General features: G+C 44.5%; 1 protein-coding gene across 13 annotated transcripts in view; it reads right to left on the bottom strand.

The window, feature by feature from the left end:
• TCF20 (transcription factor 20) overlaps positions 1–26,426 on the bottom strand; it is a 184,688-nt gene that overhangs the window by 70,163 nt on the left and 88,099 nt on the right. For 3 of the 13 annotated variants that reach the window (XM_070599626.1, XM_070599625.1, XM_070599621.1), the window contains exon 1: positions 25,889–26,021. The exons of 8 other annotated variants lie outside the window; for them this stretch is intronic. The gene's annotated coding sequence lies outside the window, so the exon portion shown is untranslated. Of the gene's footprint in view, positions 1–25,888; positions 26,189–26,426 lie in introns of those variants that run through there. 2 more of the 13 variants (XM_070599631.1, XM_070599627.1) reach the window with 2 other exon arrangements.

Consider the following 26,426-nt stretch of genomic DNA (forward strand, 5'->3'; position numbering starts at 1 on the left):
TGCCGTGATACTAGCGTTGCTGACATACCGCTCACCCCTAAAGTCTAGTGCAGATCCTGCTTTCCCCTAACTCCTCCCTAGAGTGCACACCACGCTCAGCATCCCCTGAGAGTCACTCACTCCCTACCTCCCCCACAGCTTGGGGCTCGGGCTCTCCTGCTGCCGTGCACATAGCAAGCATTCAAATGCTGGGTGAATCAGGTTGACAACATAAATTCTCCTTCTGACAAAAGCAAAGATAACAGACGGAGACCAAAAGTTTCCATCCGTGAGGGCCGTTCATGCCGAGGCCGGGTTGCTGTGACACCGCCCGCATCCCCTGCTTTGAGCCTTGTCTAGCTGAAGCACGAGGAGAGGCGGGATGGTCTGCAGCCCTTCCACGAAGCGGCTGAACACAACAGATCACCGCTTCTGGTGAATAAAAACTACTCAACTTACTATTAAAAAGTGAAAGCAATGTAAATCAAAAAGTTTTTCTTAAGGGTTTTAAAGAGTTTTGAAAATTAGTTACCTTTTTCCAAAGGCTCTAATCTTTGAAAGAAAGCACTTTTTAAGTTTAGCACGAGAAATGTAAAACATAAAAAAAAAGGTGAAGTATTAAAAGATACTTTACAGATGTGTAAACCCGGAGACACAGGAGCCCATGAATCAGACGTGTTTAAAATACAAAAAGCTCTTTAATACCAACGGACCACATCTGATTTTACAAACAGAAGTCGAGTCCAAACAAATAACACATGTAAAACAAAAGCACGGCCCCAACAATCTGAAAAAGGAATTACAGGATGGGACAAACAGATTTTAACGTGTCCCTGGCCTTCTTGGGCAAAGCAATGAGAAATGCAGTCGACCAAAGCATTAACACTTGATTTTATTGGAGGTACCAACACCATAGGTCAACCTGTCAAATGAAGCAAAAAGGCAGAACTGAGTTCTATGGGTATAGTCCACTCCAGATAAAAGCCAATGGGCCTTTTTACAGTTTATGGGGTCCTCTCCATATGGCTGAGGATGCAGGCATGGGAGGAATATTGTCTGGATGATTAATTCCTGCGAAAGAGCACAGCAGCTGGGAGGAGCCTAGGTGAGCTGACACACCCTACAGCTAGCATGCCGCCTCAGACTCACAACTCCGAAGCACCAAGAAACAATGTGTTAGTCCTTGTTAAATGCACTATAAACTAAGCTTCCTTCTGAAGATTACTGAGCTTCCCACTTAAAAACAAACAGAAAAACAACGAAACCCACAAAAATTTCACACCTATAAATAGCTCAAAGGATTGTTTGAAACATGTTACAAACTTCAAAACTCCAACAAAACACTAAAGAGAAAAAGTCACCTCTAAGTCTCCACGAAGAGCCTCAAGAATTAGCAACTTGATCTGGGGTTGGGAGATTTTAGAGAAATAAAAAAGCAGATCACTTCAGTAGCCTAAGATCTTTGTGAATGGCTTTAGCTCTAGACCGTATTTTAGGTTCTCATTTCATTTCAAAAAGGAAAAAGAAAAGGGCAAGCCACAACTCTAACAGGGAGAGTGCCAGACATACACATAACAGGCCCTGAGAGACAAAAGAAACTCCTCCTGACAACTGTTGCTGTCTTTCCCAGGAGATCTGAGAAGCAATAACCATAAAACCCTCCTGGACTGGGGCCTCCTTCGATGTACAGTATTAGAGAGAAGAGCAGGAGACGCGACACCAATCAGTACACGACCATCTCTCCCCTTACGGGACAGCAAGAGCATCGAGCACTGCTTTCCGACTCAGAGTCAAACTAAATGTCTTGAAGAAAGAGACCAAGAAAAACATGTTTTAAAAAATCATCTGGAAATAGAATTTTATTTTAGCAAGCAAAATGAGCAAAAATACAACTTTATTTTAGCAAGGTACAACTGCTTCCCCTATTAAACTTGTTTTCAATCGATTCTCCTGGGCGATGCATCGGAAAAAATACTATATTTAGGGCCAGGAAACCTATATTTAAATACTTACTAGTTTTGCCACTTGTTCTGTGACTTGGACAAGTTACTTAACTCACAAGTCCCACTTCCCTCATTTGCAAAAATGGAATTAACCTACCTTGCTGCCTCACAGGAATGTCTCTCAATAAATTTGTAAACTGCTAAGTTCCTTACAAATTAAAATGATCATTTTAGTATTACCATCCTCTCTCACTTTCCCAGGTAAAAGTCTGAACCAAAGACAAAAGAGGCAAAAGAAGTAATAAGGAAAAGAACTAGCAGAGGGGTTAGATATCAATCAAACAAATGAACTGTAACAAAACAAACTCTGAAAAACAAGATAACTAACTACCATGGCTGATAGAAAACTGCTCTTCGACAGTTAATTTCTATGTCACCCTCTAATTAAGAAAGCTCCCACACCCTAGGATCTACAGTCCATTCACAATAATCACAGGAGGGTTAAATCCTCACCAGGCCTCGTAATTCACAATCAAAACGCCAACTGAGCACATTCTTCCTCTACAGGCAAGAGCCACAAGCCACAAGACCAATCCCCACAGTCCCCACTGAGGGACAGTGGCCTGATGCTGGAGACCCACTCGGAGGCAGCTGGGCTCCGACGTGCCGGAGAGTGTCTCTTCCTTCCCTGACCAAGGGCATGACATCAGCAAACGCCAACCTCAGCCATTCTGAAACAAGCCCACAGAGAACAGGTGGCTGACGAGAAGCATCACCACTTGCAACCCCAAATTTTGATAACAAAAGCCAAAAGGACATAAACATTTTCTGAAAAATCAGCTATTTCCAAATTTTCCAAATGGTTATAATAATAGCTAAAATTTATCTAGTGATTACTGTGAGTCAGGCAATAGTCTAAAAGCTTTGGTTGTTAACTAATTTAATCAGTGCAATCCCAGGTAAGTGCAATTAATATTTCCATTTTTCAGACAAGAAAACAGGCCCAGCATAGTTATTTGCTTAAGGTCACACTGCTAATTAAGTGGCAGAGCTGGGACTCAACAGTCAGGGAGCAAGCTTCGGAGACCAGGCTTTAGATACTGACTCAGAGAATCCTCCAGCGAACACCGCCTGGTTCACCTGAGCAGCTCTTCATCTCATGCTCAGTGTCACACCGAGATGTAAATGAGACGCTGCAGTGCCTCTCACCTTACGCTTACTTGTTTCGAGGTAAATGTTAGAATAACATGAGCCCATGAAAATAAGGTCTCATTTTCTGCATCCAATAACGATGGACTAAATACTCTGACAAGAAACTGGATGAAATATACTTACATCTTTTTAAAAGTAACAAAAAGCTTACAGGATAGTGAGGAATTATGAAGTTAAATATCCTGGAAAGAATGGAAATCCAAAGAGGTGAGACCTGGGGGCAACTGCTGATCTGCCAGAGGTGACCAGAGGCCCAGCGGCGTGCCTGGCCCTTGCATGGCCCTGCCTAGGGAGATACTCGGTAACCCTCCCCGAAGCAGACCAGTGGAGTGGGGCTGTAAAGAGCTAGGTCCTAGGAATAAGAGTGAACTGGAAGTAAATCAGCCTTCTCAGGGACTCAGCTTCAAATCACCTGGTTAGTAGAGAAAATCTCTAACTCTCAACTTGGATTAAAGTGATCCTGGTCTGCTAGTGCCCTCACGTACCTGTAAAAAGCAAACGAAGATCCTCCTTGGAAAAGACAGCCAAGGCCTCTAATTATTTCTATAAATAATGTTTCAAATGCCACGTCCAGCACACAAATATGAATAGACAAAACACCATGAATAAGAACCATCACAAACAGCCACAGACCCAAAGGGACTCCAGATAATGGTGCAGAGAGAAGGAGATGATACAATAATCATATTTACTCTGCTTTAAGAAATAAAAGTCAAGCTTGAAAAATTTAACAGGGAACAGGAATCCATAAAAAGCAACAGAGCAGATTTGGAAAGAACTGGAACTGAAAAATACAGTAAACCTGTCCATTGAGTTCTTAATTTCAATTAAATGCAGATTAGTCAAAGAGAGAATTGGTTAAATGGAAGACAGGTCAAAAGAAACCACCCAGAACAACAAAGAGAAAAGGATAAAAAATATAGGAGAAAATATATGTGACAAAAAGGATACACTAGGAAGGTCTGACAAATCCATAAACTGGAGTCTCAAAATGAGAACAAAGCAACATGTGAAAGAATTGTTGGGAATTCTCCAGAATAGAAAAGAGACATCAAGCTCCAGACTCAAGAAGCCTGGTGAATATAAAATCAGTAATCTATTACCCTAGAATGTCTTCTACAAATGACATGACCTGTTCTGTAGGTGGAGTGCCACAGCTAACTAAACAAATATCTACTGCAGTCCTACGAGGGCCCAGACGCAGAGAATATGACGTAACACTCCCAGCATGTGAGGAGCTCAAAGTCAAGCATTTAGAAGATACATCTTCAATCATAATAATCTAATACTCTCTCTACCTATGGGCTACCAAAAAGTAGAAAATGAGAAAGGCAGGGAGAAAATGCTAGAGAGAGGTATTTAAAAGGAAAATGGGTTAAACTTAAAAGCAATCAAATGAAAAGGCACTTGTAAGAGTACAGTAAGGACACACCAGCATCATCCAGTGGTCCAGGAACCAGAAGCTATTTCCACTCCTTTCAGTGTCCTAAGTGAGCACAGCTCATAATCTACACTGCAAGTCCTTGGCAGGAGAAACTCAAAGAAGAATCTTTTCTTCATATTCCCTCCCAACCCCACCTAATAAAGGATTTTAAAATTGTTATTTACTTACTTTTTATTTCATCAAAATTAAAAACTTTTTAAAAAATAATTATTTTATTGAGGGGCTGGCCCCATGGCAGAGTGGTTAAGCTCTGTGTGCTCTGCTTCGGCAGCCCGGGTTCGGATCCCAGGCACAGATGTACCCTACTCGTCAGCCATGCTTTGGTGGCAACCCACATATAAAGTGGAGGAAGACCGGCATAGATGTTAGCTCAGGGCTAATCTTCTCAGCAGAAAAGTTTTTAAAAAATTTACTGAGGTCACATTGGTTTATAACACTGTGTAATTTCCGGTGTACATTATTATCTATCAGTTTTTGTATAGACTGCATCATGCTCACCAACAGTCTAGATTTTATCCGTCACCAGACATATGTGCCCCTTTACCCCTTTCACCAATGACACCCCCACCCTCTTCCCCTCTGGTAACCAGTAATCTGTTCTCCTTATCCATGTGTTTATCTTCTATATATGAGTGAAATCACATGGTGTTTGTCTTTCTCTGTCTGGCTTATTTCGCTTAACATCATACCCTCAAGGTCCGTCCACTCTGTTGCAAATGGGATGATTTTGTCATAAAGGTAATTTCTTAAATAATAAATCTAAACAGATAATTCTGACTTAGCTCTATTCATGGTGACATAACCAATTCTAACGAGCACCTTTTCTTCTATTACTTGAGCCAACACCAAGAAGCTGGCTCTTGGAAGATTAGGCGAAGGAAGGAGAGTCCCAGCAGGAGCGAGGTGAGCGCAGAGCGGTCGCCGGGGAGCAGAGAATCCCTGCAGCAGATCACCAGGAAACAAGTGTATATGGCGCATGGAATCCTCCAGTTACACGAAAACCAGTCTCGTCACACGCCCAAGGACCTCTACCTTCTAATAAGCGCAACTGCGGAACGAACCCTGTCATTCAAGGGGGTGAAACACAGGGAGACAGCTTCTGCTGTGGCCTCTCCCTCAAGCTTCTGTAACACAGCACAACCCCACACAGTGAGTCACGTGGGAGACAAGCGGCTGAAAGGTAAGCACTAGTGCCCTGCTCCCGAGGCGGAAAGTCGACATGCAAAGAAGCAAGTGCTACACACACAGAAATGTTGACGAAATAAAACGAACTCTTTCTGAAGCACAGTTCTACTGAGGTTTTAGGATAGGCTGTATCCCGCACTCAGGAGCGCGCCTGTGATTCTATGTTTGGAATATGACCTTCAGACTAAAACACAGAGACACGATTCCATACATAACTCTAAACATCTGTCTTAGGAATAAAGTGGCTTACAAACAATACAGTCATACGTCGTTTAACAACGGGGATATGTTTTAAGAAATGCATTGTTAAGAGATTTTGTCATCGTGTGAACATCACCGTGTGTACTTACACAAACATAGACGGTGTAGCTTACTACACACCTAGGCTCTATAGTACTAATCTTATGGGACCACCGCTGTACACGCAGTCCATCATTGACCAAAACATCATTATGCAGCACATGACTCTTGCATGCTTGCTGGGACTGATTCTCAAAGCACTGTTTTGCCAGATCTCATGGGTCCTGCGAGCTATACAGGCCTCAAAGAGATCAGGAAAAAATATAATGACTAAATAAAAATATAAGCATCAAATAAATTTCAAAATCACTCAAAATTTCTTCTATTTCTGGATTCTACTACTGTTCAAACCTATATACAGGCTTATTCATATCTAAACCAATGGCTCTAAACTAACTTGTTCAAATGATACTAGCAGAAAGGAACTCCAAATTCCCAGACAATGTAAACCAGATATATGATATCTGAAAGGGGCCTAGTATCTAGAATATACAAAGAACTCTTACAACTCAACAAAAGACAGCAACCCAACTGAAAAATAAGCAAAGGACTCAAACAGACATTTCTCCAAAGAAGATATACAAATGGCCGATAAACACACGAAAAGACGCTCAACATTATTAGGGAAATGCAAATCAAAACCACAATGAGATAACACCTCATGCCCACTTGGATGGCTATAATCAAAAAACAGAAAATTACAAGTATTGGCCAGGATGTGGAGAAACTGGAACCCTCATACATCGCTGGTGGGAATGTAAAACAGTGCAGCCACTTTAGAAGCCAATTTGGGAGTTCCTCAAAAGATTATACATAGAGTTACTATATGGGCCAGTAATCCCACTCCAAGTATATACTAAAAAGAAGTGAAAACAGAGATGCAAACAGATACCTGTATTGCAATGTTCACTGCAGCAGTATTCAAAACAGACAAAAGGTGAAAACAACCTAAGTGCCCATCAACAGATGAATGGATAAACCAGATGTGGTATATACATACCATGGAATATCATTCAGCCATAAAAAAGGAATGAAGTTCTGAGGCGTGCTGCAACATGGATGAACCTTGAAAACACTAAGCTAAGTGAAATATGCCAGACACAAAAGGACAAATATTGTATAACTTCACTTACATGAAATATCTAGAATAGGCAAATTCACAGAGACAGAAAGGAGATTAGAGGTACCACAGCTTGCGGCAGAGGGGGAAATGAGTAGTTATGGCTTAATGGGCTTATAGTTTCTGTTTGGGGTGATGGAAAACTTTTGGAAACAGTGGTGACAGTTTCACAACACTGTGAATTACCAATGCCAGTCAAATGTACACTTAAAAATGGTTAAAGGGGCAACTTTTATGTTACATACATTTTTTTACCACAATAAAAAAAAAAGAGAAGTTAATGTACAGCCATTGTGCAGCACAGTTTGACAGCTTCTTACAAAGCTAAAACAGTCTTATCTTACGATCCAGCAGCTGTGCTCCTAGGTATTTATCCAAATGAGCTGACATTTATGTAAACAAAAAAACCTGCACATTAATCTTTATAGCAGCTTTGCTTATAATTGCCAAAAATTGTAAGCAACAGAAATGTCCTTCAATAGGCAAATGGCTAAACAAACTGTGGTACAACCATACAATGAAATACTATTCGGCGATAAAAAAAACATGAGCTGTCAAGCCACAAAAGACATGGAGGAAACGTAGTAACACATACTTCTGAGTGAAAGAAGCCAGCCTGAAAAGGCTACACACCGTATGATTCCAACCATACAGCAATCTGGAAAAGGCAAGGCCATGGAGACAGCAGAAAGACCAGTGGCGGCCCAGCGTCCAAGGGGAGGGAAGGAGAGATGAACAGGTGGAGAAAGGCGACTATTAGGACAGTGAAATTATTCTGTATGATACCATAATGGTAGATACGGGATATTACGTATTTGTCAAAAATCCACAGAATGTACAACAAACGAATCCAAATATAAACTACAGATTTTAGTTAAGAATAAGGTATCAATATTGGTTCATCAATTGTAGCAAATGTGCACAAATGTGAGATGTTAATCATAGGGGAAACATATCACATTAGTGGTACATTTGCTATAATTGAACTGTTATTGATACTTTATTATTAACTTATTATTAAGAACTGAAAACAGGTATTCAAAGGAACACACGTACATGCATGTTCATAGCAGCAGTATTCAAAACAGCCGAAAGGTGGAGACCCAACTATCCAGGAACAGACAAATGGATAAACAAACTGTGGTGTGCACACACTGGAGTATTACCCAGCCACAAAACGAATGAAGCACTGACACTTGCTGCAACGTGGAGGAACCTTAAAACACGCTACGTGAAAGAGGTCAGGCACAAAAAGTCACATATAGTGTGATTCCATTTCTATGAAATAACCAAAGTAGGTAAATCCACAGACAGAAAGCAGATTGTGCCAGAGGCTGGGCAAAGGGAGAAAGGGGACTAACTGCTCAAGGGGATGGGGTTTCTCTCGGGAGTGAGGAAAATGTCTGGAACCAGACAGAGGCTGTGAGTGCACAACACTGTAAATGTACTAAATATCACCGAATTGTTGAATTGTTCACTTAAAAGTGGCTAATTTTGGTTAAAGGGTACAAACTTTCAGTTGTAAGATAAGTTCTGGAAATTTAATATACAACATGGTTATTATAGCTAATAATAATGTATATTAAAAATGGTTAATTTTATGCTGTGTGAATTTCACATTGATCAAAAAAAGAAAAGAAACCCCAAAGGAGGTATCTTAGTCTAAAAGAACCTAGGACACCCAAGAGTGAGTAACTTCATCACTTGGCCTCCCCCTTCACTCATCCCCTTCATCCTGGCTCACTCCTGTGCCCTTTGATCTCCAGCCCTGCAAACACCAAGTACTGAAGAACAAGGAGCTGCCACATGGGTTTCAAACACCTAATTTACTATTGTTTCTTTTAACACTGACCTACTTCTCCCTTAAGATCTGGGCTCAAACACTAAAAGGTAACCTTTCAGCATCACCTCCCCAAAATATCTTTGTAATACCTTGTGCAATGGTCATTTAAGGAGGACAGGACAACTGATGTCTTGACCCGAAGACACCAACCTTTCTGCCCACCTGCTCAGGACCTCAAGCTTATGAAGATCACTGGCTCTTACTGCTATCACTTTTCTAGCATCAACCCGTTTTCTAGCACCTTCCTTCCCCTATGGCCAAATTTTTATAACATATTACCATTGATCCACCTGTCTGTTTCCCTCACTATACTGTCAAACACCCTGAGGACAAGTATGGGACTCACCTCAGAACTCAGAACAACAATTGCTGCTCCTCACCTAGTCATTTTCCCCATCTGGCTTCTTGTCTTCTGCTCCAACATACCTGGACCCACTATACTTCACTCTCTACCTACATCCCTTACCCCCCACCACCTCAGCTTCTCTTCAAAAAGCTTCCTGAACACCAAAACAATTGCCGGCTAAGGACAAGTCTACCCTGTGCCAAAACTAAACACTACTAATTCTGTTTTCTGTCTACCCTCGTGCTTCTCTACTTCAAAAACTCTTCAGTCTGCTCACATATTCAATGCACTGCAGAGAACATAAGGAGTGTTGACACCACAATCCTTGCCGTCAAAGAGGATCAGGGAAGGAGAAGAATATGTTTAGAAGGACATAATATAAAGATTAAACGTACACAAGAAAATTACAAAGTGCCATGAGATAAACACCCAGTTAAGGGAATGCTAGGTTTTAGGAGGCATGAGGCATTTGAGAAAGGCCTTGAAAGATAGAGATCTCAACAGATGGAGAAGAGGAAAAGAGGGCATGGACACGTGTATGGAAACAGGAACACAGACGCTGCAGTAGAGGATACGCACAGGGAGCCTGGGAGATGGGGCTGCAAAGGCAGGACAGGGTCCTAGTGGGGAACCCTGAAAAGCAAGGCAAGGCATCTACACTTAACTCAGTACACAACTGAGAGGGAGAGGACGAGAGCTGTATCTTGGATGTCCCAGCAGTAGTTAGGAAGACACCGGACCAGGGACCGGGGAAGAAGAGCTACTGCTCAAAAGGCTCTGACAGCAGCCCAGGCAGGCCTCCCACACGCTCATCCAACCACTTCCAATCTACTTCCCCAACTGCCTTGTCTCCCAACTCGACTGTTCTTTAGCATCTGCTCAAGGGACCTCTCCTTCAACTCCCTTGCTTAAATCACTACAAAGAAAAATGATTTAATAGCGCATCCTATAAAAGTGACTAAAAGCAAATCTTAGGGACTGATATAACCTACAGTACATATTCTTTACAACAAATACGTGAGCTCCTAGTACGTGCCATGTACTGCTCTACGCAACAGAGACACAAAAGTGAAGGAAGCCCAGTTTCTACCCCATGGAGTTTACGTTTTAGTAAAAGAAACAGAAAAAAGACAAAAACATCAGATAAATGCTGTAAAGAGAAAGAGTTGAGCAGAGAGAGAGAGAGAATGTGTGCACGCAGGGGCTGCCTGAGCTCAGGTGGGTGGGAAAGGAAGCAGCCACACAGTACACATTTTTACAAGGTACACATTTTACATCAAAAGGGAGAACCAGGTTTTGGAGCCACACAGCTGAGTTCCAGCCCTGGTTCTATCACTGAGTCGCTGAGCGACCTCTTGTGAATTACTTAATCCCTCTTTATCCCCATTTTACAGGTAAAGTACTGACCTTACAGGGCTGTTTTGTGACAATCAAATAAAATAAGGAATATAAATACTGTGCACTGTGCCTGGCACTTGGTAAAGGATCTACAAATGTTAGCCATTAGATCAGCGGTTTAATATACACAGAAATTATCTGCCGCTGTAGCTGAAAACTAAGTAATAATTTAGCATAAGCTGTCTGAAACCAATACTTAGGAAGTCTTTGGGAGATGAACCACCCACAAACAGAAACTTGGGAGTATTTTGTAAAACAGCATTAAGAACCAGCTTTATCTACACATAAAAAGACAATTCTACTATTCAGTGCTAAAAAGAAATGAGCTATCAAGCCATGAAAAGACAGGGAAGAAACTTAAATGCATGTCACTAAGTGAAAGAAGCCAGTCAGAAAATACGACATACTGTATAATTCCAACTGTATCATATTCTGGGAAAGTCAAAATTATGGAGACAATAAAAAGCCCAGGGGGTGCCCAGGGTCAGGGGGGCAGCAAGGATCAACAGGTGGACCACCGAGGGTTTTTAGAGCAGTGAAACTACTCTGTATGATACTACACTGGTGGATAGGTGTCATTATAAGTTTTTCCAAAACCATAGAACGTACATCAAGAGTGAACCCTAATGTACACTATGGACTCTGGGTGATAATGTGTCAGTGTAGGTTCATCAACTGTAACAAATGCACCACGCTGGTGGGAGATGTTAATAATGGGGGAGGCTGTGCATGTGTGGGGACAGAGGGTATATGGGAAATCTCTGTGCCTTCCTCCCAATCTTGCTGTGAGCTTAAAACTGGTCTAAAAAATAAAGCCTATTTTTTTAAAAAAAAGTTGAGGACAATATGCACTAAACTGTAAACAACCGTCATCTCTGGAGAGTAAAATTACACATCTCTGTACTGTTTCAATTTTATACCATGAGCACACACTAACTTTATAATAAAAAGATACATTTCAATTAAAAAAGTTATGAAAGTTGTTTAAACTAAAACACTATGCTAACATTCTTGACATTTTTTCTTTAACATATATAATTGTTTCCATGTATAACTATTTCAACAAAAGTAACTATTTTCATATGACTATTTTAATTCTAGAACAAAAACAGTGATGGGATTTTTTTCAAATTTTTAATTTAGTAGAGTCAAATCTTATTCTTAAAAGAAAATATTATGAGGTATATATTTTAATAAAACCTTAATAAGCTGAATCACATCAACAAGAGAAATAATACATTGGCTTGTGGAAAATAAGTCTTTATTCATTTATAGAGAGAATTGGTTAAATGGAAGACGGGTCAAAAGAAACCACCCAGAACAACAAAGAGAAAAGGATAAAAAATATAGGAGAAAATATATGTGACAAAAAGGATACACTAGGAAGGTCTGACAAATCCATAAACTGGAGTCTCAAAATGAGAACAAAGCAACATGTGAAAGAATTGTTGGGAATTCTCCAGAATAGAAAAGAGACATCAAGCTCCAGACTCAAGAAGCCTGGTGAATATAAAATCAGTAATCTATTACCCTAGAATGTCTTCTACAAATGACATGACCTGTTCTGTAGGTGGAGTGCCCATTTTCCTATTCCCAAATGATTTAATTTAGAATGAACTAAAGCAGAGAAAAAACATTAGCCTGCTCCTCCTTAGGAACCTATATCTCCTATTAATTAGCTAATGAAATCAGATATATGACTTCTACATGGTCAATGTTGTGACTTTACACTAGCAGAGACACTTCTTGAGTTGTATTATCACCAGGCTCCTGGAAGAGATTTCCTAATGAATTGCTCACTGAGGAAGCTTCTTCAGCAGGTACAGATGGACCAGTATCAAACAAATATTCAGAATACTAGCAAAAAAAAAGGAAAGTAGAGATAATGCTTGGTCTGTAGAGAAAGGATTCCATAAATATATAATCTCAATGACTATAATTAGAAGTCAATTCCAATTCTCTTTAATAACATTTTCAAGGTTTACATCTTAAACATAGGTATATGAAAAACCAAAAGCATCAACAAAAGAAATCTTATTTATATAAAACCTAATACAGTCATGTGTCGCTTAACAATGGGGATATGTTCTGAGAATTGCGTCGTTAGGTGATTTTGTCATTGCATGATCAGAGAGTATTTACACAAACCTAGATGGTATAGCCTACTACACACCTAGGCTCTATGGTACTAATCTTATGGGACCACTGTCATATACACAGTCCATTGTTGACCGAAATGTCATTATGCAGCACGTGACTGTATTTTGATTGTGAAAAGAAGTTGATTTTTCCTCCCTGAGGAAGATTAGCCCTGAGCTAACATCCATGCCAATCTTCCTCCACTTTGTACGTGCGATGCCTCCACAGCATGGCCGAAAAGTGGAGTAGGTCTGCGGCCAGGATCCAAACTCGCGGACCTGGGCCGCTGAAGTAGAGCGTGCTGAAGTTTAACCACTAACATCTTGGGGCCGGCCCCAAGTTGCTGACTTTTTTAATCCAGAAAACAGTAGACTGAGCTGGTATCCTTTGAAGGCTGAGCAAGATAAGTTCAATAAAAACAAGCAAGTGATAAACTCATGGAACTCATTAATTCAGAAAGGGATCATGAACAGTGAACCAAAAGGCAGGAAGAAAGAGAAGCTTCCAAGGCACATTCTTTTGAGAGCTGGCAGCAAACTTCTACCTCATTTACTAACTCACAAAAAAACTAATTGCTGAGCACTAACTACACACAGAGCACTGTTTGAGGTGCTGGGGATACGACGGGGATAGAAAGTCCCTGCCCGCACACGGATGAGGTCCTAACAGGTAGGTCCCCAAATGGCAATTCCCGGATTCCACTCTGCTCTGTTTCTACCATCCGAACCCAAATTCTTCCCCTTCAAAGGGGTCACAAACTTGTTCTGCAAGAGTCATCTTCCAGTTCATTCAAATTAAACACAGAATTGCACTGTGTACAGGTTATGGGCAGAGAATCTGAAGTCAAGATGCCCAGTTCCAAATCCTGGCTCTGCTACTTCTTAGACAAAAGACCCTGGGCAAGTCACTCAACCTGTCAGAGTTCCCTCTGAGAAATGGAGATAATAGTACTGCCTCCTGGGATTTTTAAAAGGATTAAGAGGTAATACTTTTCAAGTGTTTAGAACAATGTCTGGCACTTAGAATTTATTATTGATATAAAATAATTATATATTTATTACTAGTATTACTTACTCAAGTTTTTGATAAATAAAATATCCTTGCCTATCTGTTCTGGAATCAAAGTGGGTTGATAGCAAAATTTCCTGTAAATCCATTTTATTTAAACCAGTTGCTAAATTTTACAGCTCTTTCTCATGTGGACTGAGGCTTTGGCCATGAGGAAACCAGGAAGAGGCGAAGATGATCAATTTATCATTTGGTTCAAGCCCTCCCATCTCCTTCCCACCGCCACCTCTCCTCAGAATCAGAACAAGCCTCTCAAAGATGCATCACACCTCTCTTCACAAAACCTGTTCCATTTATGAGAATCAAGAGCCCTGGCCCAGATTTAAGGCCCAACACCAAGCTATTCCCACCTCACTCTCGGTCCACGCTCCCTTCTGACCATCCCTTCCCTGTCATCTCCAGGCCCCCTAAGAGCCTGCACTCTGCTCTGTAACATGCCACACACTTCTGAGCCTCAGTTCTTCAAGGATCTTTCCTTGGAACGCTCCTTCCCCACCCATCCACTTGGCTCTCCCCCACCTGCCCTTCCGGGTCCTGCTCACACATCCTCCTCTACAGCCTTCTCTGATACTCGTCCCATACTGAGTCAGGAGTTAAGTCTCTTCCCTAGTTCTCTCCTACAACTCTGGCTACATCACTATTACAGCCTCAAAGCCTTCTGGACTTTATTCATGTTCATTTCCCATCTCACTCTCCTAGAGTCACTGAACTGCAGGGAAACAGAAGATGTTTTATTGACATTTGCATTTCTTGTGCCTAGCAGGATATATACTTAGGACCTTGGTGAATTCGAACAGAACAAATTTTCTTTCTTGCATTTCCTCTGATGTTTCATTCTTACAGAGGTTTCATTTGGCCTGTGTCCCTTATCTTCAGGAGTATCCCTTAACTTTCAGCACTTTGCTAGCCAATGTAGCAAAATTTTAAAGTTTTCAAAAAAAGAGACATTTAGTAAATGACGCAATGGCCTTCACTCCGACCCAAATTTCTCCTGTTCAGTGTGTTAGACCTTAAATCCCATTCTACAAAGACTTCTTCAACTAAAAGAAGACGAAAATTCTACTCTTCTGTTTAAACTTACATATCCACTAGGAAAAAAAATAGTAGCACTAAATTCACTGCAACGTGTACTTTTCTGCTTAATTCTGTTCACTAATGTCCAGGTACCTGTGAATCTGTTTAGGTTCATTTACACTGACTGAGCAGCCTGAGTTTATGGGAGTCATTTGGTTGGAATCTTGAGGGCATGTTCCCCATGCCTCTGCCATCAAGTAGGAATTATTGAAAACAAACGACTCGATTCCATTGTTCTAAAACTCTCCAGGAGAAATTCCCAGCGTTCTTCACAGGGCAAGGAGTTATCTGGTTGATTCACCTAAACCACTAATACTCCATTCGCTCTCACCCGCTGTTGTTTTCCTTCCCAGAGAGGAGGAGCAGTTGGCCATCACTCTTCAACACGCCCTAAGACCCTCATGAACTCATTGCTTAGAATACTTTATCAGACTATATTAACTCAGTTCTTTGGCCGATAATTTCTCTAAATTTTTTCCCCATTCTTCAGCCATTTTAGTTATTCTTAGGAACGCTTCACAAGTTTCCTATGAATCCAAATTTAGGATTATTTTAATACCTACTATGTGAAGGGGATCTAAAGAAATAAAGATTAACAAGGCATGGCAAACATCTAAGAAGATACCATCTTGAGGTGAAATAGTCATATGCTATATTAACTGTAATATACAACACACATAACTGTGATACATAAAGTCAGAGGAGGAAGACAGGGCATTCCAGAGCAGACACTCAGGCAGAATGGTGCATCCACTCTCAATGCACTGAAAGGCAATGTGCCAGACGCGGGGCTATAAAATAAAACAAAACACAGCCTTGACCACAAGGACCTTAGAGCCTAGTGTAGTCTGATAAAAAAATATTTTGCAGTTTTTCCAGCAAAAATCTTAGGCAGCTACCCAAAAAATGAGATGACAAGAGTTGCTCTGGCTGGCGTTGGGAAGAGGATGCTTCTCACCTCTTCCACCCCAGCCAGGCCACCTGGGCCTCACTCACCTCTACAGACCTGGGGCAGCCTAGCTCCGAGGGAACAAGAGCGCCTCCCACCTGACTGTGCTGTTGTGATACAACACTCAGAACAGTGCTGCCTGCCTAACACAGTGAATGCTACATAAGTACTGGTTAAATAAACATGAGAGCTCTGGAATAATTGACAAGTCACTCGTCTAATGAACAGGAATGGCAGAGGCATATGGGGAAGGAGTAGAAGTGCCAGACACAAGGCAGGAGAAGCTGAGTCCAGACCACTAGCACCCAAAACTAGACAAAGGATTGTAAAGGTCTGATCACCTTCTCTAAAATCCCAGGAGGTAGAAAGCTCATCTTGACTACTTCTCACTATTTGCCTACAATTCTTGTTTCCTGAGTCAGCTCTCCCTGCTTGCCACAGCAGGTTCCTCAAATCTTAGCCGTGTTCTTAAAGCTTCCAGCTCTCCACCTTGCTCTCGTCCCTCAGCAGAGCACCTTCACAGAATACACAGGAAAGCACTCTTTTCCTTCCTGCCTGCATGCCTGTCTGTTTGCAGCCCACACACCCGTCTTCCTCTGAGAGAGGGTATTCTTATAATCCAAGGCCCATCCCCTGCATCACACTGGGCCCTGAGTCCTCCAAGAAGGTCCTCAATGCAACACTCTCTCCTGCATCTTCAGCCCTGCCCTGTGCTGGCTCCTTCCCACTCCAATTACACATGTTCAAGGTTCTCATATATTCAAAAAAATAGCTTCTCCTGACCCCAGATTCTCCCTGCAGCTATTTCTAACTTTTCTTTAACAGCCAAACTTTAGGAAGGCTTGATTCCAAACTTACTGTCTCTAGTCTTCACCTCACTTCCTCATCAACACACAACAATCTGGCTTTAGTTACTCCCTCCCCTCCAAACTGACGCTTCTCAGAAACCTTGGCAGCCACCTCTGACTTGAAACTTTCTTTCCTTGTGCCATGCTCTCTGGGTTTTCCTCCTAACCTGTTTGGTTGCATCCTCTCTGCTCCTTCAATGCCTCCCTGCTCCCTGAAATGTTCACATTCCTCAGAGTTTTGTCCTCACCTTCTGAGCACCTGTCATTATTAGCCACACTAACATTACTGGGGGTGGGTGGTGGTGGAGTGTCTAAAACTACAAAACCTCGTAGAGGCTCAGCTCTGTAAAGTCTGTTACTGGCAGCAGATGCCAATCACTCAGGCAGGAAAAAAGGAAGCAACCAACTTCTCTACACACTCACATTCCTCGTTTACCCCTGAGAGCAATCTCATCGCCTCCTAGGCTGGAACATGCGTGCTAACCTCCAAGTCTTAGTCTACAGCTCAGTTCCTTCTCCTAAATGTCAGATTTTATAAGCGTCTCAAACTTCAGTCCAAAACGAAATTCGTCACTTCATACCCCACCCCAATCTTCCCTTTCTCGATTGTTCTCTATTTCAATGAATGGTACCACCATCGCCTAGTTTCCAGAAGTCCTGACTCTCCTTGGCTCCTCCCTCACAAGTCTACCTTCTAAACAGTTCTCATCCATCACCACCATCCTCAATACCTTCACCGAGTCAACAATATGGCCCACTGTGTGCCCAACACTGCTGCCCACAATGAGATACAGCAGTGAACAAGCCAAGCGTAATCCTAGAGGGAGGAGACAGATGAATAAATAAAAGGACAAGATCATTTCAGATGGTGAAAAAGTTATGAATAAAATGCAGAAGGGTGATGTGACGGGGCGCTACTTCGGACAGGGAGGGTCAGAGAAGGAGACATTTCAGCCAAAGCCGAACGACAAACAGAAACAAACTCACCCAGATTTTGGAGGCGGAGTGCTCCAGGCAGTGGGAGGAGCCAAGTATAAAGATCCTAAGGTAGAAATGAGCTGAGAGGTGTTCAAGGAACAGGACAAAGGTCAACGAGGCTGGAACTTAGGGAGCAGGGAGACGACTCAGAGGGATGGGCTCAGGCGGAGGCAGGTGTCAGCCAGGCCCTTGCTGGCCACCATGAAAGCAGCAGAAAGCTAGTGGAAAGTTACAGGAAGACAATTGAGATAATCCAATTTGAATTTTTAAAGATCACTTTAGCTGATAAGTGGAAAACAGTTTGGGAGGAGGGCAAGATTACATACAGTATATGATTCAAATAGATTTGATGAATGACTATAAAGACTTAGAACATTTCTGTCACCTTAGAAAGTTCTCTCATGGCCCCCTGCCAGTCAATCTCCTTTTACCCAAGAAGCATACCACAATCTGATTTCTAGTATCACAGACTAGTTTTGCCGATTCTAGAGTGTCTTATAAATGGGATCATCTGTTATGTACTTGTGTCTGCTTCTCACTCAACATATGCGTGAGATTCACCCTTATTACCTATATCATTGTACATTTAATTTTCATTGCTGAGTGGGCTTCCACTGTACGAACATACCAGTCTATTTATGCATTCTCCTGATGACGGACATCTGGACTGATTCCAGTTTATGGCTACCGTGAATAAAGCTGCGATGAACAGTCTTGTACAAGGCTTATTTGTGCACATATATTTTCATTTCTTTCAGATAAACACCTAGAAATGGAACTGCTGGGTGACAGGGGAGACATACATTCAACTTCTTAAGAAACTTCCAAACAGTTTTCCAAAGTAAAGGCACCATTTTTACACTCTTATCAGGAGTGTATCTGAGTTCTGGCTGCCTGACTCCTAGGTGTTTGGCTTGAATAACTCCACCTATGCCACAACCAAAATCACCCTCTTTCAACTCTTCAAACATATTTCCTTCTATATCTCTTTTTTCAGACCTTTGTAGATGTCCTCCAAAGACACTTTTCCTCCTTACCCCATCCCCTTTGCTGCCTGTCTCACACTATTTATTGATTTGATAAATATCCTGAAGGATGAGAAAAGGCTGGGCTGGCCAGTGTTCTGGGCAGAGGAAGCAGCACACACCGAAGTCCCCGAGGCGGGAAAGCTGGGTGCCTTCAGGAGACTAAGAGAACGTGGGCATGGCTGGGGGACTGCAAACGAAAGCAGCAGGAGGCCATGAGGGCAGCAGGGGATTCAGGGCCTTGCGAGAAATGGGGATGAGTCTGGATTTTCTTCTAAGTGCTATGAGAAACCATTAAAAATTTTTAAGTTGAGGAGAGACAGATGATTCTTGGCTGCTATGGGTAAAGAGAGGAACAAAGGCAGACTAGAACAGAAAAGCGGAGGCAATCATAGTGTTCCAGGTGGGAGACAATGGCGGCTCGGAGGGCAGTGGCACTAGAGCAGACAGATTCAAGTCACAGTAGGGAAAGAGCACTGACAGTAATGTGGTGATGGATTAAATGTGGAGGGTGATGAGAGAAAAAGAGGAATCTGATTTGAGATACTGGGTGGATGGTACAGCCACTTATGGAGAAGGGGACAAATGGAGGAGAGTTTTCAAGGAAGAAGTGTTCAGTTTTGGATTCGTGAAACTTAAGTTACTGGTGAGATATCCAACAAGCAGCGTCGAGCAGGAGTTGGAGGAACTGGAAGAGGTCTGGATGAAGATATCAATGTGGGGGTCATCACAGTGATGGACAACACAGACGTCATCACATTATGGACAATCATGAAAGCCTGGGGATATCTGAGAGTAGCGGGGGGAGAGTACACTGAAATAAGACGGTCCGGGGAAGGCCAACGGTCAAGCAGAAGGGGAGGAATGAGCCACAGAGATAGGAAGAAAAAGCTGAGAGACAAGCCCGTGGATCAGGAAGTAAATGGCCCTCCTTTGAGAAGACTCCTGTGACCTTTCAAGTCAGGATTACACGTCGTGGTACAGCACCTTGTACTTCCCCATCAGAGCACTTTTGATACCTGGTTTAATTGTCCTTCTCTACAGGGCAGATATTTGAGGACATAAAATCAATAGGATGGGCAGGAACCACCCTGCTCCAGTTCAGTGTCTTGGTACACAGCATAATGTGGAATGTCTGTTTAATGAACAACCGCCATTCACTGAGCGTCACTTACAAGTGGTGACTCTACTGTATACTTTTCTTATCTTAGCGCCTTTTCCCAACGGCCCTAAGAAAGATATAGCTCCATTTTACAGATGAGGAAACTGTGGCTCAGGCAAAATGCCCAAGGCCACTGCAAACAGGTGATGGAGCCAGACTGAGGCCACACGTCCTCCTTCATTCACATACTCTGCTGCCTCCAGGAAGTGCCCATCACACAGACTTCCACACCAAGAGTGCCCTCTCACTTTACTGCCAAAGGGACACAAAATCTGCCCCTAGGTAACTGGCCCACCAGGGCACTAACGCCGGGAAATGTGCAGGGAAGCAGCCCTGCTCCTCAAGAATCCCTCCTCTCGTCAGGCACAGTGAATGATCTCCAGGCTCCCAAAGTAATGCTCCATCCTCGGGGCCCTTCTAATTGTAGAAGTGAAATCCTCCCTGAAACTGAGGTCTGGAGGTGAGAAAACTTGGGACTGCTAGGGCCCTAACACTTTCTGAATTCTAGAAGTCAGTTTTAGTCACGTATCAGAAACTTCCCCCTACATCAAAAAGGACCTTATTCTAACTTTACAACTAATGCTGAACGTGGCAAAGAGCTTCTCCACGTCATCGATTCTGGACTAAGACATAAGCAGGATGAGATTATGTCTCACTGGGGCCTAAGACACCAACACTACATAGCCTGTGAAATGTAACATGGTACAATTCTCTTTGTCCATACTCTGCTTTCAAGATTGATATGCTGTGTTTTCCCTGACTTCTTAAGATTGGAACTACATGGGCCTTTTCCTAAGTGAGCACATTAGCACCCCGAGGCTTCCTTTCTTTTCCACTCAGGAGCAACTGTTAGCTACCAACCCTCTGGTGAGAGCACGGGCTATGGTGGAAAGAACACTAGCCTAGCTGGCAAAGAACAGGGTCCTGGCCTTGACTCTCTCAGTGTAAAGCTGCACAACTTTGGTCAAGTCACCACCTTCTCGGCATCTTTCCTGAGTTATAAAGCCAAAGGGCTAGCCCAGACAACTTCTTGGGTTTCTTTCAGCTCTCTGTATAATTCTATAATCAGTATAGAAAGGGTGGGGGAAGGTATGCAGGATGCCAGCCGGCTGGCTGGGAGGATGACCCCTCCGGGCCATGGTTAACAAAGCCGGTCTGACCTGCACTGCTCTCAGCTACCCTTGATTCTCTCAGCAGCCCCGCACCCGAGTTTCACCCAGTCACCTGGACCCTCCAGCGGAAGCAATGCCTACCAAAGTAGCCTGCATACAGATGTCACCAGTATTCGGTGCCTTCATTTGAAGCTTTAACAAAGTATGACGATTATAACACCCCAATCCAACTCCCCAACAAAGAAATATAAACACACCTAAACGATATTTTTAATAATGCCTAGCACTCACCAATATTATAACACATCTCTACATATTTTATCAGAAGGATTATTAAAAAGCAGCCAACATTCCTCTTTCTTACCCTTTACAAGGTACCACTAATTATCCCTCCTTAGCTCTATTGAGCCAGGTTCCCATTCACAAAGCATAAAGATATAAAGTGGGAAGACTTCAACCAACCCACTTCTATTCCTTGGATTAATTTCTTAAGATGCTCAAGCCAAAGTAAATTATTTCCTTTGTTTAATGTCATTTTCATGCTTCCTACAGATCAAGTTTGACTGCCCTGCTGGCAGGAAAGGCTTCAGAAGAGGGAACACCTTCATGCCCACTCTGAAGTAGCGCCCCCGAGTCACTATCATAGTATCTTTTTATTCTCTTCATAACTATTATCACTATCTGACATTCTTATTTACTTACTGTTTACAGGCTGTCCCCAGAGCAGGCTCCTTCTTTATCCTGCCCGCCACTGCATCTCCCATGTTAGAACAGTGCCTATAATACTTGCTAATGAAAATCACCACACACACACAGAGACCTTGCCAGAGCACCCAAGCTAATGTTTTCTCTTTCTAAACTTCCCCACAGGGAAGCGTCAGATAAGAAGCCACAGACATACCAATAAGTCATTTTACAGTTCATCTTCCTGCTGGGCCGTGCGCGCTATGTACAAAGCAAACACAGCTCTAATGCAGAAAGTACTGACTGTGTCTGCCATGAGCACCTTCCACCCATACCACATGTACCACGGGTATTAGGAGGACTTTCAACAGCCTAACTACTAATAAAAAAACTATCCAGTCTAAGTACAATGCGACCGAATTACGCTCTATGAAAGTCTTGACTTCATTATATTTCAAACATATAACTTTGATGAACAGTTTTACTCCAACATAAATAAGAGTTTCATTCTTTTGCTTTGTTACTTTTGTCTCCACAAAAAAGAAAACGAAGGCAGCAGAGTCAGCAACCCCAGACAGAGCTAATGAGCTAAGGTGCCGTGAACACAAGCAAGCCCCCATGAGGAAGAGCGCTTAAGGCAAACCGGGGAAGGACCATACTTCATAAATGGATCTTCCGAGTCCCACCTGGTCAAACCGAGAGCAGCCACAGATACAGTTCCCATGTGCTGTGAATCAGTAACGCAGACAGAAGGGGAAAGGCCCCTTCAATATTCTATCATTCTGAGCTGACGTAAGAAATTTTCAGCTCAAGACAGAATGGCAGAACTGGGCATGAAAAAGAAACTTTTTAGATGAAATATCAGGCACACTGGCAAAACTGGCCAGGTATGGGCAAAGTGAAAGTTTAGAAAACTCCCCGGGGTCACTAAACCACATGGCACAGTCATAAAAACCATGCTTTCCAGTATTTCGCCTGAGTCCAGATTTCAAGTTCATTATAAGTTAAAAAAAAAAAGAAAAGAAAAAAGGAGGGGGGCAGAGCAGGAAATAAGGGTTCCAAGGCCAATCTACCAGTAGCTGATGTGCACCTTGAGCAGGCAGTGAGCTATAGCAGACCCAGTCAGGGCTCTGGAGCCGCGGGGAGGACAGTCACATGCCAGCACTGACCCTCACTAGCTCTACGACCTCTCAGGAAAAGAAGACACGACCTACCTCTCAGGTCTGCCAGGTGGACTTTGAAAAACAAGTTAAAATCTTGGACAGAATCTAGTATATTGACTTTGGTTTGTTTTTTTTTAAACAAATGCTAGCAACCTTTCCTATCTGTATGAAGAGAAGGTCGAACTCACCAGAAGAAGTCCAACTCTAATTTCTCAGTCTAAACAGATGTGATTTCAACCACATTCCATTCCACTTTATGAAAATAAAAACAAAAAAAGTATACCACTAAAAAATTATGGAACCTAAAAGCCATGTCTCCTGACATCTAACCACCTTGGCAACTTTCTCTCACATACATACACACAAATTATCTCTGTAGAGTAAGTTTTATAGTAACTTTTTCCTCCTAAGTTATAACACAAATGTAAACATACGTGAGTGCGATTAACTCCTTACAGCTTAAGCAACTAGGGTTTTTTAAATCCCACACTAAATACACGGTTATAATTCAAATACCAACATAGAATAAATTGCTTGTTTTGAGAAACTTCAAATAATTAATCTGGGTAGCTGTATAAATGTTTCTACCTTTTAGGCCTAATATTAATACACAAGAAAAAAATCTACCAGCCCATCCCCAAGTCAACATTATGAGTACATCTCCCAATGCTAGGACCCTTTCTGAAACTGTTTGTACAGACGGAATTAAAAAGTGATCTAAGAAAGGCGTACTATACCACATTATGCACGTGTCCTTCAGGCATCACAGTTCTAGGAATTTAAGACAAACAAGACCAACTTCTAAGGCTGGTCTAGAAGGACTAACCAGTCAAAAGCACAGCCTAAGGCCCTCACACACTACAAAATCAGTGAAACTAATTGGGGTTCTTCAGCATCTGAGAGGAAGGGTTAAGGAATATACTGGGGACACAAACAATTAGTGCACCCTGAGGTGACGGTTAATTCCACTAGAGCACACCATTTCACAGGAGATCTTATGGACCCCTTTATCCCTACTCGGAGAATCCTGAAGCTGGAAATTTCAAAAGTTAGCCAAGCGCCAAACATCCCTTTAAAGAACTGTAAATAAAATCCTCCACAATCCCCCCGCAGAGAAAGATCTTAGAACTCCTTGGAGCCAACCAACACACAGACCCAAACACACTTCCTCTAGCCACAGTTCCAAGTCATCAAACGTTCTCTGAAATCTTTTCCTGATAACTTCTCGCACAAGGATTAAAAAAAAAAAAAAAAAAAACCCACCCCACAAGGTGCATTCAGCACAGGCTAGAATATAACATACTTTCTGAGAAGCACAGGACAGCATCTGGGACTCAAGGAAAAACTGTACCCTGACCAAGTTTTGTGCTCTGTTGGGGAAGGAAGAGACTGGAAACTAAAAAGTGAGACAGGCTTCTAGCAGCCGGGTAAGGCACAGCCTGCATTTCTCAGGAAGGCTGCCTACAGCTAAGAGCAAAGCAGAAGATAGGAGAGACAAAAACAAAACAAAACTACCCAAAACCCCTGTAATGCTTGACCTGGAAGGGAGCCTTCACTTAACAGATGAGGAAATCGGAGGCTTGAGAGGGTAGGGAACTCGGCCAGGGCTACAGTTTACTTGGTGGCAAAGCTGGAAATAGATTCCTGGTCTCCCAGGTCGGACTTCAGCGCAGTTTCCCGCAACACCAAGCTGCCACCCCATATAAGATGTTTTATAAAACTGTTCAGTGAGGCTGTTAACATAAGGGTCCAATTATCTTTCAAAGATATGCCTGTTAGATAATAGCTCGAAAATTCCATCCATTTTACAGCAGTTACCAGAGTCATCTAATCTTCCAGGGGTTGAAAAAAAAAAAGCAAGGAGGAAAAGGAGAAAAAAAAATCCTAATTTTGATCCGTCCCCTAAGGGCAAACTAAAAGGCTGCATACAGACAGGCAGACAGCGCTAGTATCCACAACCACAAAAACAGACAATAATCCCCACCCACAGGCCCAGAAGGCAGCCGCTTCTCGGCACCACCCCCCCGCCCCCCCAACTCACTAAATTCCACTCCCATCCCGGCACACAGGAGACCTTCCACCTCCCGCCGCCGCCAGAGCGGGCTGGGCCGGATCGGCCACTCTCCTTCAACCACCACTTTCCCCCAAAAGAGGGACGAGGAGCTCAAGAGCCTCAAGCCCCCAAACGAGCGCTCGCCCGCACACGGCGACCCCGGGATCCAGCACCCCCGCCCGGCTCACCGCGGCGGGGGAGGAGAGGAAACCCCACGCAGGAAGCGTGTCCTGCGCTGCGCTCCCTCCCCCCGCGCCGGGACCTTGCGCCCCGCCAGCCTGGACCTGCCCTCCGCCCCCCCGCGCAGGCGAGCGGCAGCCGCGTCCACATGGCTTCAGGTGTTCACATGGCCATCCCGGGCCCCGTCCCTCCCGCGGCAGGGGCGCGCTCCGACTCCCCGGCGCCGCTCCCGCTCGCCCCTCCTCGCCCCGAGCCGGGCCCTCCGCCCGCCAGGCTCGCCCCCTGCCCGCCGCCAAGAGGCCAGCGCCGCCGGACCCCCGGGGCTGCCTGGGGGCCCCGGGGCGGGAGGCGCTGACCCCGCCGACCCCCGGGCGCCGCCCGCTCACACCCGCCGCCTTTGCACCCGAGGCCACGACGAACAGGTACCTCCCCCGGCGCCCAAGCGCGGCCGGACTCCCAGGCCGGACCGAGACCCCGCAGCGCCCCGACGCCAGGCCGGGCCAGGCCGCGCCTCTCTGCACCCCCGGGGCGGGCCGGGCAAGGCCATTCCCCTCAGCACCCCGAGCCCCAGCCGCGGAGTCGGGGGCGCCGCACTCCAGGTCGGGCCGGGCCAGGACCTCTGCCCTCGGCCCCCGAGGCCGGCCCCCCGGCCCGCGCCCCTCCCCCCGGCCGGCGGCGGTTACCTGCGGGAGCCCCCCGCCCGGTCCCGCGGCCTCGGCCGGGGGCGGGAGGGGAGGGAGCGGCGGCGGCGGGCGGCGCTGCGCGGGGTGGGGGCGGGGGAGCCTCCGCCGCCTCCCGCTCGGGCGCCCGGGCCGGCGGCGGGGCGGGCCGGGGCCGCGGCCCCTCGAGGCTCGCTCCGGCCCGCGCGCTCGCTCCCCGCTCGGGCGCGCCTCAGGGCGGGCTCCCCCGGCGGAGGCCGCGACCGCCTCGCAGGGGCCGAAAGCGGCTCGGCTCGGGGTTTTTTCTCTCCATTCTCCCAACACACAGGAAATAACAGAGCGTCAGGTGACGGCGCGCGGCCAATGGGGAGGCTCCGGGCCGCGGCGCGCGGGCGGGCGGGAGAGCGCGCGGCGGGCGGGCGGGGCGCGCGGCGGGGGCGGGGCGCCGGGGGCGGGGCGGCGGGCGCGCGCGTGCCCACCCGCGTGCGGCCGCCGAGGCCTGCGCGCGCGCAGGGCCGGGGCCGCGGAGACCCTCGCCCGGCCGCCGGGGTCGCGCGGGGTG

This window comes from Equus przewalskii, chromosome 29 (assembly GCF_037783145.1).
Source record: "Equus przewalskii isolate Varuska chromosome 29, EquPr2, whole genome shotgun sequence".
Classification (NCBI taxonomy): domain Eukaryota; kingdom Metazoa; phylum Chordata; class Mammalia; order Perissodactyla; family Equidae; genus Equus; species Equus przewalskii.